The sequence below is a fragment of the Salmo salar genome, chromosome ssa05 (genome assembly GCF_905237065.1).
Source record: "Salmo salar chromosome ssa05, Ssal_v3.1, whole genome shotgun sequence".
Taxonomy (NCBI): domain Eukaryota; kingdom Metazoa; phylum Chordata; class Actinopteri; order Salmoniformes; family Salmonidae; genus Salmo; species Salmo salar.
The window spans coordinates 11,348,893-11,364,935 of NC_059446.1; the positions used below are offsets into that span (position 1 = coordinate 11,348,893).

The window sequence follows — 16,043 nt, forward strand, 5'->3', positions numbered from 1 at the left end:
GAATTCATGCAAACTTTGATATTACTTTCTATACAGCGAATGAATGGATACAAACCATGGTCAATATACTGTACCTACTATTTGCCTTTTTCTGCGGCAACAGTAAGTTCTGTACTGTCATTTCCAGGAGCAACAGGTAAAGTTCATACTTTTAATCACAGCAAAAAGGCCTCGAATCTCATATTTGCCAAAAGCCAGTTAATTGACCTATAAACATTTTCATTATCAGAAGCCTTAATATTAAAGCTCATATTGAACCTAAATTTAACGTTCTGTTAGTTTAAGCAGACGGAAATCTCAGACACGTTACGTTTGAAGCTCAGCAATTAACCTCACCTAGTGATCTTGCACACACACACACACACACACACACAGACACGCACACAGACACACACACACACACACACAGTCCCGCTCACTTTAGTAAACCAATTTAGTTTGAGACAGACGGAGCCCCCCCAGGCGTTTCTGAATTAGTCCCAGTAGTAGAATTCACACAGAAATATCACTTTAATATTCAAACTCCACTTGAAAACATTTTCAATTATCTTCCTCATGTTTCGTAATGAGGAAATGGTTTATCATATGTTTGCTATGTTGGTTTTGTGACATATGATTGTGCTGAAGGGGTGACTGTGTGTGTGTCTTAAATGGCACCCTATTCCCTATATAGTGCACTACTTTTGATCATGGTCCATAGGGCTCTGGTCAAAAGTAGTGCACTATTTAGGGAAAAGAGTGCGATTTGGGATGTGCTTTGTGTGTTCCATAGCCTCTCAGCATCCTCAACACTAGAGCTGTAATTTTCTAGCTCATTGAAATGGAAACGGTTGCTGGGACAGTTTAAATTGTATTCTGAAATGTTTCATTTGGAATAACTTTGGTCTTCGTTGAAGTTTGTTATCTAATGCATGGATATACAGCATTGATTATGTTGTGCTATAGTATGTTCAAAGCTTCCCGTGATGCAAACTTTGTTAAACTTCAGCAAATATGTTAATGAAATAATTGGATCTAGTCATTATTCTGCTCTAGAAGGAGTGTAAGGATAGTCACCATCAAATCAGGTCATTCCTTTTACAACAATGGGATTCTAGAATGACATGATAGTCCATGCAGTCCATTTCTACAATAGTACAGAACATTTTGATTGTGCGTTTCAGTCCCTCCTGTTACTTTCTTGGTAATTGTACAGTAATATATGTGTCAGTTGTGTATGAAGTTATGGACTCCATTGAAAGACCTATAACAGTTGGACCTTTATATTGGAACAGAGTCATACACTCACCAGGGATCTGTTGGTACAGTATCTACAAACCCTTTAATTATAACAGCTCCAATCTCTTCATGAACATGGATCCTCAAGAGGTACACTGATTAATTCTGAGGAAGAAGCATGGCATTTGGCTTGCGATACAATGGTTGTATGATTGTTGCCAAGCAACAATAAGCAGTCGTGATAGGAGCGCGTCGCGCCTTTGTCTTGTTTGTCAGCACTCAATTTAATGATTTCAGGTCCAGTTCAGCATCCCTAGACAATGATGTGAGGAGAAAAGTTCAGGTATCATTACATTGAAAATACATAAGGCTACATACTAAATGAGCCAAACTATACCAACATAGAGAAGGCTATAGTATGATGACACCACTCAACACGTATAACGACACAAGGCAAAACCCAGATGCAGACAAGGGAGGCAGATGGTTTGAGCTCTGATATTTATTATAGTCCAAGGGATAGGCGAAAGGCAGGTCGGGGACAGGCAACAGTTCATAACCAGGTCAGAGTCCAAAACGGTACAGGGGGGCAGATAGGCTAAAGGTCAGGGGCAGACAGACGGGCACAGAGTCAGGACAGGCAAGGGTCTGAACCAGGAATGCGAGAAAAAAAACAGAGACTGGGAAAAAACAGGAGCTGAGAGAAATGCTGGTTGACTTGGCAAACAAGACGAACTGGCACAGACAGAAAACACAGGTATAAATACACAGGGGATAATGGGGAAGATGGGCGACACCTGGAGGGGGGTGGAGACAAGCACAGGTGAAACAGATCAGGTTGTGACAGTGCCCCCCCTCTAGTGGCGCCACCTGGCATCCTACCTGGGCACATAGTTGGTTAACCGGGGTGCCGGTGGTGGAAGTCGGCGATGAGGTCTTGGTCCAGGATGTCTCTAGCGGGGACCCAGCACCTCTCCTCTGGGCCATAACCCCCCCCTAGTTAACCAGGTACTGGAAACCTCTGCCCCGCTAGAGGGGTTTCACAGTGTACGCCGGATGGCCATTAATGACATGGGGAGGAGGGGTGGGCCTGGAAACAGAAGAGAAAGGGCTGTGAGAAACAGGCATAGTTCTAGACACATGGAACATAGGATGAATACGGAGGGTACGGGGTAACAAAATACAAACGGCAGTGGAACTAATAACTCTAGAGATGGGGAAAGGAGCAATGAAATGGGGGGAAAGTTTGCGGGACTCCACCCGAAGGGGCAGGTCCTGTGTGGATAGCCATACCATACCCTCTGCCCAATGCGATTGCGAGGAGCCTGAGACCGGCGGCGGTCTGCTTGTCGACGATACCTGGAGTTGGTCTTGAGAAGCGCCGCCCGAGCTCTTCTCCAGGTACGCCGACAGCGGCGGATGAACATCTGGGCCGAGGGTATGTTGACTTCCTGCTCTTGTTCTGGTAAGAGCGGAGGCTGATACCCCATGGAGCACTCGAAAGGAGAGACTCCCGTGGCCGAACAGGGAAGAGTGTTCAGGGCATACTCCATCCAGACCAGTTGTCGGCTCCAGGTAGTGGGGTTGGTCGAGACGAGGCATCTTAAGGTTGATTCCAGGTCTTGGTTTGCTCGCTCTGACTGGCCGTTGGATTGGAGATGGAATCCGGACGACAGGCTGGCCGACGACCCTATAAGGGTGCTGAATGCATTCCAAAACCGAGATGAGATCTGAGGACCCTGGTCGGTGAGATCATGTCCACCGGGAGTCCATGGAACCGGAAGACATGCTGCACCATGATCTGGACCGTCTTTGGCAGAGGGTAGTTTGGGGAGAGGACTGAAATTTGCGGCCTTGGAAAACCGATCCACTACCGTCAGAATGACGGTGTTGCCATCAGACAGAGGGAGCCCAGTGACAAAGTCCAGGGAAATATGGGACCAGGGACGATGAGGGACAGGTGAAGTTCGCCGCAGGGTCTTATTCTGAGCACAAACAGGGCATATGGCAACGAAGGCAGAGGCATCAGGAACCATTGAGGCCACCAGAAACGTTGTCGGAAGAAGGCCAGGGTTCGTTGGGAACCTGGATGGCAGGTAAACCTGGAGGAATGAGCCCATTCCAGGACCCAGGACTGGACTGAATTAGGGACGAACAACCGGTTAGCCTGGCCCCGCAAGGCCCCCAGGAGGGGGTCTCAATAACCCAGCCCACTGAAGCCGCAAGGCATGAGGTAGGGAGGATGGTCTCGGGGTCAGAGGGTGTGGCAGCAGAACTGTATAGGTGAGAGAGGCTGTCAGATTTCAGGTTGTTGGTCCCTGGGTGGTAGGAAATGGTGAAGTTGAATCTAGTGAATAACAGAGCCCACCGTGCTTGCCTGGAGTTAATGCACTTGGCTGTGCGGGAGGTATTCCAAATTGTTATGGTCAGGCCAAACCAAAAATGTATTTTCTGCTCCTTCCAGCCAGTGCCTCCACTCCTCCAGTGCTATCTTGACCGCCAGAATTAAGACGATGGAACAGGAAGGCACAGGGATGGAGCTTTTGGTCCTGGGCAGACCGCTGGGACAGGATAGACCCTACTCCAACGTCAAAAGCATCGACCTCAACCACAAACTGATGGGACAGGTCCGGATGGACAAGGATGGCAGCTGTAGTGAACCGATGCTTCAGGTCCACAAAGGCCCTGTCAACAGCTCGTGACCATGTGATCGGCACCTTGGGAGAGGTGAGTGCAGAGAGGGGGGCCACCAGGGTGCTGTAGCCTCGAATGAAACCGTGGGAAATTGGCAAACCCCAGGAAACATTGTAGCTGCACTCTGGATGTAGGTTGGGGCTAATCCACTACTGCTTTCACCTTTTCAGGGTCCATCTGGACATTTCCTTCAGCGATGACATATCCCAGAAAGGAGATTGTAGAATGGTGGAACTCGCACTTCTCGTCTTTCACAAATAGTTGGTTCTCCAGGAGGCGCTGAAGGACTTGTCGAACATGAAATGATAGACGAACACGAGATTATTTAACATATTCCGGAGCACATCGTTTACCAGGGCCTGGAAGACAGCCCGTTGGTGAGACCAAATGGCATGACCAGGTACTTATAATGTCCACTGGCAGTGTTGAAAGCGGTCTTCCACGCATCTCCTTCGCGTATCCGAACCAGGTGGTAGGCATTCCGAAGGTCCAGCTTGGAAAAGAAAGTAGCCCCCTGGAGAGGTTTGAAAGCCAAGGAGAGGAGTGGTAGGGGTAATGATTCTTGATCGTTATGTCATTAAGACCCCGGTAGTCAATGCACGGATGCAGGGTCTTGTCCTTTTCAACAAAGAAAACCCTGCACCGGCAGGGGATGCAGAAGGACGAATGCTCCCAGCAGCCAGAGAGTCCTCAACATACTCCTGGCCTTGGTCGCCGGGCCAGATAGGGAATATAGCCGACCACAAGGCGATGTGGTGCCTGGGAGAAGGTCAATGGCACAATCGTAGGGATGATGTGAGGGAAGAGAAGTAGCCCGTGCCTTCCTGAAGACCTCCAGGAGGTCATGGTACCTTGGGGAGATGTCAGAGAAATCCGAGGCTTAGCTTAAGCCCTGAGGAGGACGTCTCGGGGAAGGCTGCACCGCTTTAAGGCAATGGAAATGACAGAACAGACTCCATCCCAGGATTGAACTCGTGCTCCAGTCAATAACGGGATGTGTTTTTGGAGCCAAGAAAATCCCAAAACAGGAACATGGGGGGAATCAATGATGAGAAGCTGTATTGACTCACTGTGTTTTCCTGATACCCGCAGATTAACAGAAACACTGCTATGGGTAACTCTTCCAATGGAGCGGCCGTCCAGTGCTCTAGCGTCCATGGGAACAGAGAGGAGTCAAGTGGGGATACCTAATTCAGAATCTAGGGTAGCGTCCATTAAACTCATCTGCCCCAGAGTCAATGAGAACCCAGTGAGACTTAGACTGGTCTCCCCACAGCAGGATCACAAAAAAGGAAGTGCGGGTAATGGCTCACAAGAGTACTTATATCTACTAAATAAATAGGCATCTTAACCTCTATGGGCTACATAGAGGTTAAGATGTAATCAGCAGCCAGTGTAATCCCGTGGCGTGATATTCAAATACCTCAAAAATGCAAAAACTTCAATTTTTCAAACATATGACTATTTTACACCATTTTAAAGACAAGACTCTCGTTAATCTAACCACACTGTCCGATTTCAAAATGGCTTTACAACGAAAGCAAAACATTAGATTATGTCAGCAGAGTACCCAGCCAGAAATAATCAGACACCCATTTTTCAAGCTAGCATATAATGTCACATAAACCCAAAACACAGCTAAATGCAGCACTAACCTTTGATCTTCATCAGATGACAACCCTAGGACATTATGTTATACAATACATGCATGTTTTGTTCAATCAAGTTCATATTTATATCAAAAACCAGCTTTTTACATTAGCATGTGACTAGCATGTGACTAGCATTCCCACAGAACACTGCCGGTGAATTTACTAAATTACTCACGATAAACGTTCACAAAAAGCATAACAATTATTTTAAGAATTATAGATACAGAACTCCTCTATGCACTCGATATGTCCGATTTTAAAATAGCTTTTCGGTGAAAGCACATTTTGCAATATTCTCAGTAGATAGCCCGGCATCACAGGGCTAGCTATTTAGACACCCAACAAGTTTAGCACTCATCAAAGTCAGATTTACTATAAGAAAAATGTTATTACCTTTGCTGTCTTCGTCAGAATGCGCTCCCAGGACTTCTACTTCAATAACAAATGTTGGTTTGGTTCAAAATAATCCATAGTTATATCCAAACAGCGGCGTTTTGTTCGTGCGTTCAAGACACTAGCCGAAAGGGTAAATAAGGGTGACGAGCATGGCGCAATTCGTGACAAAAAATTTCGAAATATTCCATTACCGTACTTCGAAGCATGTCAACCGCTGTTTAAAATACATTTTTCTGCCATTTTTCTCATAAAAAACCGATAATATTCCGACCGGGAATCTGCGTTTAGGTAAACAGACGAAAGAAAATAAAGCATGGGGTCGACTCGGGCACGCGCCTAAGCCCATAGTACTCTGATCGGCCTCTTGCCAAAAGCGATAATGTGTTTCAGCCAGATGCTGCCTCGATATCGTTCAGCTTTTTCCCGGGCTCTGAGAGCCTATGGGAGCCGTAGGAAGTGTCACGTTAGAGCAAAGATCCTCAGTCTTCAATAAAAAGAGCCAAGATGAAACACAACTTGTCAGACAGGCCACTTCCTGCATGGAATCTTCTCAGGTTTTGGCCTGCCATTTGAGTTCTGTTATACTCACAGACACCATTCAAACAGTTTTAGAAACTTTAGGGTGTTTTCTATCTAAAGCCAATAATTATATGCATATTCTAGTTACTGGGCAGGAGTAGTAACCAGATTAAATCGGGTACGTTTTTTATCCGGCCGTGTCAATACTGCCCCCTAGCCCTAACAGGTTAATGGTAGCTCCCAGCAGGGAGACAGTGTGACGGAGCTGGTCCAAGTCTGCTGGGTCTGTCATGTCCAGTTCGTACTATAACGACACAAGGCGAGACCCAGATGCAGACACGGGAGGCAGATGGTTTGAGCGCTGATATTTATTATAGTCCAAGGGGCAGGCAAAAGGCAGGTCGGGGACAGGCAACAGTTCATAACCAGGTCAGAGTCCAAAATGGTACAGGGCTGCAGGCATGCACGAGGTCAGGGGCAGACAGAATGGTCAGGCAGGCAGGCTCAAGGTCCGGGGTAGACAGACGGGCTCAGAGTCAGGACAGGCAAGGGTCAGAACGAGGAGGACGAGAGAAAAAAACAGAGACTGGGAAAAAACAGGAGCTGAGAGAAATGCTGGTTGACTTGGCAAACAAGACGAACTGGCACAGACAGAAAACACAGGTATAAATACACAGGGGATAATGGGGAAGATGGGCGACACCTGGAGGGGGGTGGAGACAAGCACAAGGACAGGTGAAACAGATCAGGGTGTGACAACACTGGCACAAACTTTCCATCACTGCACACAAAGCATGATATTGTTTTCTTTTTGTTCAGAATCTTCAAGCGCCATTGGAGCTATTTTAAGAATAGCTGCTGAAACTCCTGCTGTATTAGTCAGACTGTGCAGTGACCTGCCTATTATAGACAGAGAAAACCTCACCACCCACTGTGAAGAAAGACCTGTCTGTCTGTGTCTTAGCCCAGAATATGAAGAGGAGAAGGAGAGAGAGAGAGAGAGAGAGAGAGAGAGAGAGAGAGAGAGAGAGAGAGAGAGAGAGAGAGAGAAAGCTTCATACAGACAGAGAGAGATACAGAGTGAAAGAGAGAGAGAGAGATAGGCAAGGAGAGAGAGAGAAAGAGGGAGAACCCAATGAGCACAGACGTTATTCAACGTCTATTCCACATTGGTTCAACATCATTTATTTGAAAGGAATTGGAAACAACGTTGATTCAACCAGTGTGTGCCCAGTGGGAAGGATTCAGACCGATCGAGAAAAAGAGAGCGAGAGAGATAAAAGCCCTCAGAAAGTGGAGAACTGGACAATACTAATAGTCTCTATGTCTCACCAGTCCTGGTCAGACAGCCCCAGGCTACAGAGACCACTGTCTCTCTATGTCTCACCAGTCCTGGTCAGACAGCCCCAGGCTACAGAGACCACTGTCTCTCTATGTCTCACCAGTCCTGGTCAGACAGCCCCAGGCTACAGAGACCACTGTCTCTCTATGTCTCACCAGTCCTGGTCAGACAGCCCCAGGCTACAGAGACCACTGTCTCTCTATGTCTCACCAGTCCTGGTCAGACAGCCCCAGGCTACAGAGACCACTGTCTCTCTATGTCTCACCAGTCCTGGTCAGACAGCCCCAGGCTACAGAGACCACTGTCTCTCTATGTCTCACCAGTCCTGGTCAGACAGCCCCAGGCTACAGAGACCACTGTCTCTCTATGTCTCACCAGTCCTGGTCAGACAGCCCCAGGCTACAGAGACCACTGTCTCTCTATGTCTCACCAGTCCTGGTCAGACAGCCCCAGGCTACAGAGACCACTGTCTCTCTATGTCTCACCAGTCCTGGTCAGATAGCCCCAGGCTACAGAGACCACTGTCTCTCTATGTCTCACCAGTCCTGGTCAGACAGCCCCAGGCTACAGAGACCACTGTCTCTCTATGTCTCATCAGTCCTGGTCAGACAGCCCCAGGCTACAGAGACCACTGTCTCTCTATGTCTCATCAGTCCTGGTCAGACAGCCCCAGGCTACAGAGACCACTGTCTCTCTATGTCTCATCAGTTCTGGTCAGACAGCCCCAGGCTACAGAGACCACTGTCTCTCTATGTCTCATCAGTCCTGGTCAGACAGCCCCAGGCTACAGAGACCACTGTCTCTCTATGTCTCATCAGTTCTGGTCAGACAGCCCCAGGCTACAGAGACCACTGTCTCTCTATGTCTCATCAGTCCTGGTCAGACAGCCCCAGGCTACAAAGACCACTCAACTGTCATAATCTCCCCCGACGAGCACACTGACCAGCCAACAGTCTAGTTATACAGAGAGAGGTGTTGATTATCCACATCGCTGTCAGTCATACACATGTAGAGAGAGGTTTTAAAACATGTCATTGATCCATCACAATGGGCTGAAGAAAGCTTCTACAAAGGTAGAGACCAAGGATAGTCAGAAGTGGCTGAATAGAGCATGTTTGTCATGTGACCAGGGCGTCATCGAGCGTTGACCACACAACAGATGACCTTCCTTAGTTATTCCACCGCTGGCTGGTGCACTGTAATGTCCAGGCCAGGCAGGTATGGGCTAAGGTCACGTGCACTGTAATGTCCAGGCCAGGCAGGTATGGGCTAAGGTCACGTGCACTGTAATGTCCAGGGCAGGCAGGTATGGGCTAAGGTCACGTGCACTGTAATGTCCAGGGCAGGCAGGTATGGGCTAAGGTCACGTGCACTGTAATGTCCAGGGCAGGCAGGTATGGGCTAAGGTCACGTGCACTGTAATGTCCAGGGCAGGCAGGTATGGGCTAAGGTCACGTGCACTGTAATGTCCAGGGCCAGGCAGGTATGGGCTAAGGTCACGTGCACTGTAATGTCCAGGGCAGGCAGGTATGGGCTAAGGTCACGTGCACTGTAATGTCCAGGGCAGGCAGGTATGGGCTAAGGTCACGTGCACTGTAATGTCCAGGGCAGGCAGGTATGGGCTAAGGTCACGTGCACTGTAATGTCCAGGGCAGGCAGGTATGGGCTAAGGTCACGTGCACTGTAATGTCCAGGGCAGGCAGGTATGGGCTAAGGTCACGTGCACTGTAATGTCCAGGGCCAGGCAGGTATGGGCTAAGGTCACGTGCACTGTAATGTCCAGGGCAGGCAGGTATGGGCTAAGGTCACGTGCACTGTAATGTCCAGGCCAGGCAGGTATGGGCTAAGGTCACGTGCACTGTAATGTCCAGGGCAGGCAGGTATGGGCTAAGGTCACGTGCACTGTAATGTCCAGGGCAGGCAGGTATGGGCTAAGGTCACGTGCACTGTAATGTCCAGGGCAGGCAGGTATGGGCTAAGGTCACGTGCACTGTAATGTCCAGGGCAGGCAGGTATGGGCTAAGGTCACGTGCACTGTAATGTCCAGGGCAGGCAGGTATGGGCTAAGGTCACGTGGAGTAGGTTGAACATGCAACATCAGCATTTGAGCTACAGAGTGTGTGTGTGTGTGTGTGTGTGTGTGTGTGTGTGTGTGTGTGTGTGTGTGTGTGTGTGTGTGTGTGTGTGTGTGTGTGTGTGTGTGTGCTCTCTGACCTCATACAGATCAGTAGCCATACATTAGTATTAATATTAATTACATATAGCCTCAGAGAGAGAGAGAGACCCCCAGGATCTCCACTACGTATAGCCCTCTCATAGCCCTGTCAGAGAGAGAGAGAGACCCCCACGATCTCCACTACGTATAGCCCTCTCATAGCCCTGTCAGAGAGAGAGAGAGACCCCCAGGATCTCCACTACGTATAGCCCTCTCATAGCCCTGTCAGAGAGAGAGAGAGACCCCCACGATCTCCACTACGTATAGCCCTCTCATAGCCCTGTCAGAGAGAGAGAGAGACCCCCAGGATCTCCACTACGTATAGCCCTCTCATAGCCCTGTCAGAGAGAGAGAGAGACCCCCACGATCTCCACTACGTATAGCCCTCTCATAGCCCTGTCAGAGTAACTGAACTGAGGAGAGGTTTAATGAGGGGCAGAGACAACTATTCATAGTGTCATTCAACCCTTCTATACCCTGCTAGACAGACAGACGCACAGACACACAGACAGACGCACAGACAGACGCACAGACAGACGCACAGACAGACGCACAGACAGACGCACAGACAGACGCACAGACAGACGCACAGACAGACGCACAGACAGACGCACAGACAGACGCACAGACAGACACACAGACAGACGCACAGACAGACACACAGACAGGTTGACTTTGCTTTGGGATTTCAGACAGACCCTGATGAGGGTTGCTCTGAGAAAGACTTCCCCTATACCGATAGCTCATTTAATTCATTACTGAACTTTAACAGATATCTATTAAGACCCAAGGTGCCTTTTGATGAGGTCATCACTGTGATTGTGTAAGTTTAATGGTATAATCAGGAAGTATAAACCTAGTTGTATGTTTTTTTTATATCCTCTGGTGCTGTGTTCATCTCCAATGACAACCCATTACCCTATATGGTGCTCTGTCACTAGCTGTTTATGTCCTTATTATAAACGTGCAGTTAAATGCAGTTCCAATGTGCGTAGACAGTGCAGGTGAGCTTTGAAATAGATCTGCCATGGAGTTAACTGTTCTCCAGATGGTGTCAGAGATGACTGAGAAGCATACAGGGCACATTAGCCTCTCTGCCCTTAAACGTTTAACCTCCTTCATCAGACAGGTTGAGACAAGTGGAGAGAAAACTCATGTTCACGTCCTGTCCTTGATTGTCGGGCCACTCGACTGCCATTCCCATGCAGCTGCTCTTACGTACAGCTCTGCCATGTAACAGTGCTGCCATTCTCTAGCTGATTGGCGTTAAAGGCCTGAAACCCGTCACTAGATTATACCAGGCACACGGAGAGAGAAATGGAGAGAGAGAGAGAGAGAGAGAGAGAGAGAGAGAGAGAGAGAGAGAGAGAGAGAGAGAGAGAGAGATAGAGAGGGAGAGAGATAGAGAGAGAGAGAGAGAGAGAGAGAGATAGAGAGAGGGAGTGAAGGAGAGGGAGCATTTTTTAAATCTTTTTTTTTATTGTTTATTTCACTTTTGTTTATTATCTATTTCACTGGCTTTGGCAATGTAAACATGTGTTTCCCATGCCAATAAAGCCCTTAAATTGAAATTGAATTGAATTGAGAGAGAGAGAGAGAAGGCCACTGACCTGGGTTTGCCAGAGAGCTATGAAAACTGCAAAAGAGGCCCAATCCCCATTAGACTCTGTCTGGGGCATGGCCGACAGTAACTCAGCGTGATAATCCCTTTGGCTGGCCCACTCACACTCAACCCTGCCTGGAGAGAGGGGGGGTGAGGGGGTGTAGGTGTAGAGAGAGGGGGGAGGTAGAGAATTAGAGAGAGAGAGAAAGAGAGAGAGAGAGAGAGGAGACTACCCCCCACCATAGGGGAGGAAAGCTGCGTGCCAGCAGTCATGGCAAAAACTATTTTCTGGAGAAAAATTTGAAAAAACCCAGATTCTGCTTCGGTCTGATGAGGTTGTGTAGGGGAGAGGATGTCCCCTCTCCCCTGTTCTGATGAGGTTGTGTAGGGGAGAGGATGTCCCCTCTCCCCTGTTCTGATGAGGTTGTATAGGGGAGAGGATGTCCCCTCTCCCCTGTTCTGATGAGGTTGTGTAGGGGAGAGGATGTCCCCTCTCCCCTGTTCTGATGAGGTTGTATAGGGGAGAGGATGTCCCCTCTCCCCTGTTCTGATGAGGTTGTGTAGGGGAGAGGATGTCCCCTCTCCCCTGTTCTGATGAGGTTGTATAGGGGAGAGGATGTCCCCTCTCCCCTGTTCTGATGAGGTTGTGTAGGGGAGAGGATGTCCCCTCTCCCCTGTTCTGATGAGGTTGTGTAGGGGAGAGGATGTCCCCTCTCCCCTGTTCTGATGAGGTTGTATAGGGGAGAGGATGTTCCCTCTCCGGTGTTCTGATGAGGTTGTGTAGCGGAGAGGATGTCCTCTCTCCCCTGTTCTGATGAGGTTGTATAGGGGAGAGGATGTCCTCTCTCCCCTGTTCTGATGAGGTTGTATAGCGGAGAGGATGTCCTCTCTCCCCTGTTTTGATGAGGTTGTATAGCGGAGAGGATGTCCCCTCTCCCCTGTTCTGATGAGGTTGTATATCGGAGAGGATGTCCTCTCTCCCCTGTTTTGATGAGGTTGTGTAGGGGAGAGGATGTCCTCTCTCCCCTGTTCTGATGAGGTTGTATAGGGGAGAGGATGTCCTCTCTCCCCTGTTCTGATGAGGTTGGGGACATGCTTCAGTATAAATGTGTCAGGGACAGAATGAGGGAGGGGTTAGCCATTTCAGTTCCAATGGCCGTCTCCCAAACGGCAACCTATTCCCTACATAGTACACTACTTTTTACCGGAGTCCAATGGGCCATGGTCAAAAGTAGCGCACTATATAGGGAATAGGATGCAATTTGGGACACATACAATTTGTCATGGTCAGCCTGTGACCCTAGTTAGAGCTCTAGCCTCAGGAACCATCCCAAATTGCACCCTGTCCCCTATTTAGTGCACTAAAGGTAGTTGACTATATAGGGGATAGTGTGTAATTTGGGAAGCTAGCGTTAGCCTTAGCCAGTGGCCGCCTCATTCACTCTGACTTAAGATGCAAGACACAGCTTAGGCAGGAAGCAACCATTCACAGCCCCCTGCTGCCGCGTCTATTCTCCTCTGACACACACACACACACACACACACACACACACACACACACACACACACACACACACACACACACACCCCGCTCCAGCAGTCAACACAAGGCTCAGTATCTCTGTTATGTTTTTTGTTTATTCCAACGAAGAGAGGAAGAGAAGAGAGGAAGAGAAGAGAGGAAGAGAAGAGAGGAAGAGAAGAGAGGAAGAGAGAAGTTGCAGGCAGACAGACAGACAGACAGACAGACAGACAGACAGACAGACAGACAGACAGACAGACAGACAGACAGACAGACAGACAGACAGACAGACAGACAGACAGACAGACAGACACTAAAAGGCTGAAGACCGGCTGGGTTCTCTAGTTGTAGACAGACAGACAGACAGACAGACAGACAGACAGACAGACAGACAGACAGACAGACAGACAGACAGACAGACAGACAGACAGACAGACAGACAGACAGACAGACACTAAAAGGCTGAAGACCGGCTGGGTTCTCTAGTTGTAGACAGACAGACACAAACTGAAGACAGACAGACAGACACGAAGACCGAGACAGACAGACAGACAGACAGACAGACAGACAGACAGACAGACAGACAGACAGACAGACAGACAGACAGACAGACAGACAGACAGACAGACAGACAGACAGACAGACAGACAGACAGACGGAGACAGACAGACACTAAAAGGCTGAAGACTGGCTGGGTTCTCTAGTTGTAGACAGACAGACACTAAAAGGCTGAAGACCGGCTGGGTTCTCTAGTTGTAGACAGACAGACACTAAAAGGCTGAAGACTGGCTGGGTTCTCTAGTTGTAGACAGACAGACACTAAAAGGCTGAAGACTGGCTGGCTTAGTTGTAGACAGACAGACAACAGACAGACAGACAGACAGACAGACAGACAGACAGACAGACAGACAGACAGACAGACAGACACTAAAAGGCTGAAGACTGGCTGGGTTCTCTAGTTGTAGACAACAGACAGACAGACACTAAAAGGCTGAAGACTGGCTGGGTTCTCTAGTTGTAGACAGACAGACACTAAAAGGCTGAAGACCGGCTGGGTTCTCTAGTTGTAGACAGACAGACAGACAGACAGACAGACACTAAAAGGCTGAAGACAGGCTGGGTTCTCTAGTTGTAGACAGACAGACGACAACAGACAGACAGAACAGACAGACAGACAGACAGACAGACAGACAGACAGCAGACAGACAGACAGAAACTAAAAGGCTGAAGACCGGCTGGGTTCTCTAGTTGTAGACAGACAGACAGACAGACACTAAAAGGCTGAAGACTGGCTGGGTTCTCTAGTTGTAGACAGACAGACAGACAGACAGACAGACAGACAGACAGACAGACAGACAGACAGACAGACAGACAGACAGACAGACAGACACTAAAAGGCTGAAGACAGGCTGGGTTTTCTAGTTGTAGACAGACAGACAGACAGACAGACAGACAGACAGACAGACAGACAGACAGACAGACAGACAGACAGACAGACAGACAGACAGACAGACAGACAGACAGACAGACAGACAGAAACTAAAAGGCTGAAGACCGGCTGGGTTCTCTAGTTGTAGACAGACAGACACTAAAAGGCTGAAGACCGGCTGGGTTCTCTAGTTGTAGGGCTCCTGAGAGGCGCAGCACTAGAGGCGTCACTACAGACCCTGGTTTGATCCCGGGCTGCATCACAACTGACCAGTCCCATAGGGACTCTGCGTCGTCCGTGTTAGGGGACGGTTTGGCCGGGGGGGTAGGCCGTCATTGTAAATAAGAATTTGTTCTTAACTGACTTGCATAGTTAAATAAATGTTCAAGAAATAAAAAAATTAAAAGTCTCAGTTGTAAAATCATTTCACAGTTTGTCTTCTCTGATCATAAAGAATATGTGGAATGAAGCTTCATGTATTTATTGTACTTTAAAGTACTGGCTTTGTCATTAATTGTCTCGCAAATGGCAGCCTATTCCCTAAGTAGTGCACTTCTTTTGACCAGAGCCCTATAAACCTTCCTGTCCATGTCCCAAATGGCAGCCTATTCAATAAGCAGTTCACTACTTCAAACCTTCCTGTCTATCCTGTCGTCCTCCAGCTAAGAGAGAGAGAGCGAAAGAGAGAGAGAGAGAGAGAGAGAGAGATAGAGAGAGAAAGACAGAGAGAGAGAGAGACAGAAAGAGTGAGAGAGAGAGAGGGGAGAGAGAAAGACAGAGAGAGAGACAGAAAGAGTGAGAGAGAGTGTAAGACAAGATGGAGGTCTTTTATTTGGTCTTATTTTGTGGTGAGGTGAGGCAGTGTGGGTTTTGGCTATCCTTTACATTGTGGATTACAGTTTCCTTAACCTTTAAGATGCATTCTCCATCATTCTCTCTAATGTGCCCTTCCCAAGGTGCTTCTTAACCTCGAGACTACAGTACACACACACACACACACACACACACACACACACACACACACACACACACACACACACACACACACACACACAGGGAGAGACATATATTTAGGTAGAGGAAGAGAGAGAAAGAGAGAGAGAGAGAGAGATAGAGAATAAAGGTAAAAGACAGGAGCGAGTGGAGAGAGAGACAGATACAGTCTGTCTGGACGAGACAGAGACAGATACAGGCTGTCTGGACGAGACAGAGACAGATACAGTCTGTCTGGATGAGACAGAGACAGATACAGGCTGTCTGGACGAGACAGAGACAGATACAGGCTGTCTGGATGAGAGAGAGACAGATACAGGCTGTCTGGAAGGGAGAGAGACAGATACAGGCTGTCTGGACGAGAGAGAGACAGATACAGTCTGTCTGGATGAGAGAGAGACAGATACAGGCTGTCTGGAAGAGAGAGAGACAGATACAGGCTGTCTGGACGAGAGAGAGA

The 16,043-nt window shown here is 48.4% G+C and overlaps 1 protein-coding gene across 8 annotated transcripts in view; it reads left to right on the forward strand.

Annotated features, from left to right (window-relative positions):
• LOC106591301 (neuroligin-3) overlaps window positions 1–16,043 on the forward strand; it is a 493,706-nt gene that overhangs the window by 160,674 nt on the left and 316,989 nt on the right. The gene's annotated exons all lie outside the window — the stretch shown is intronic.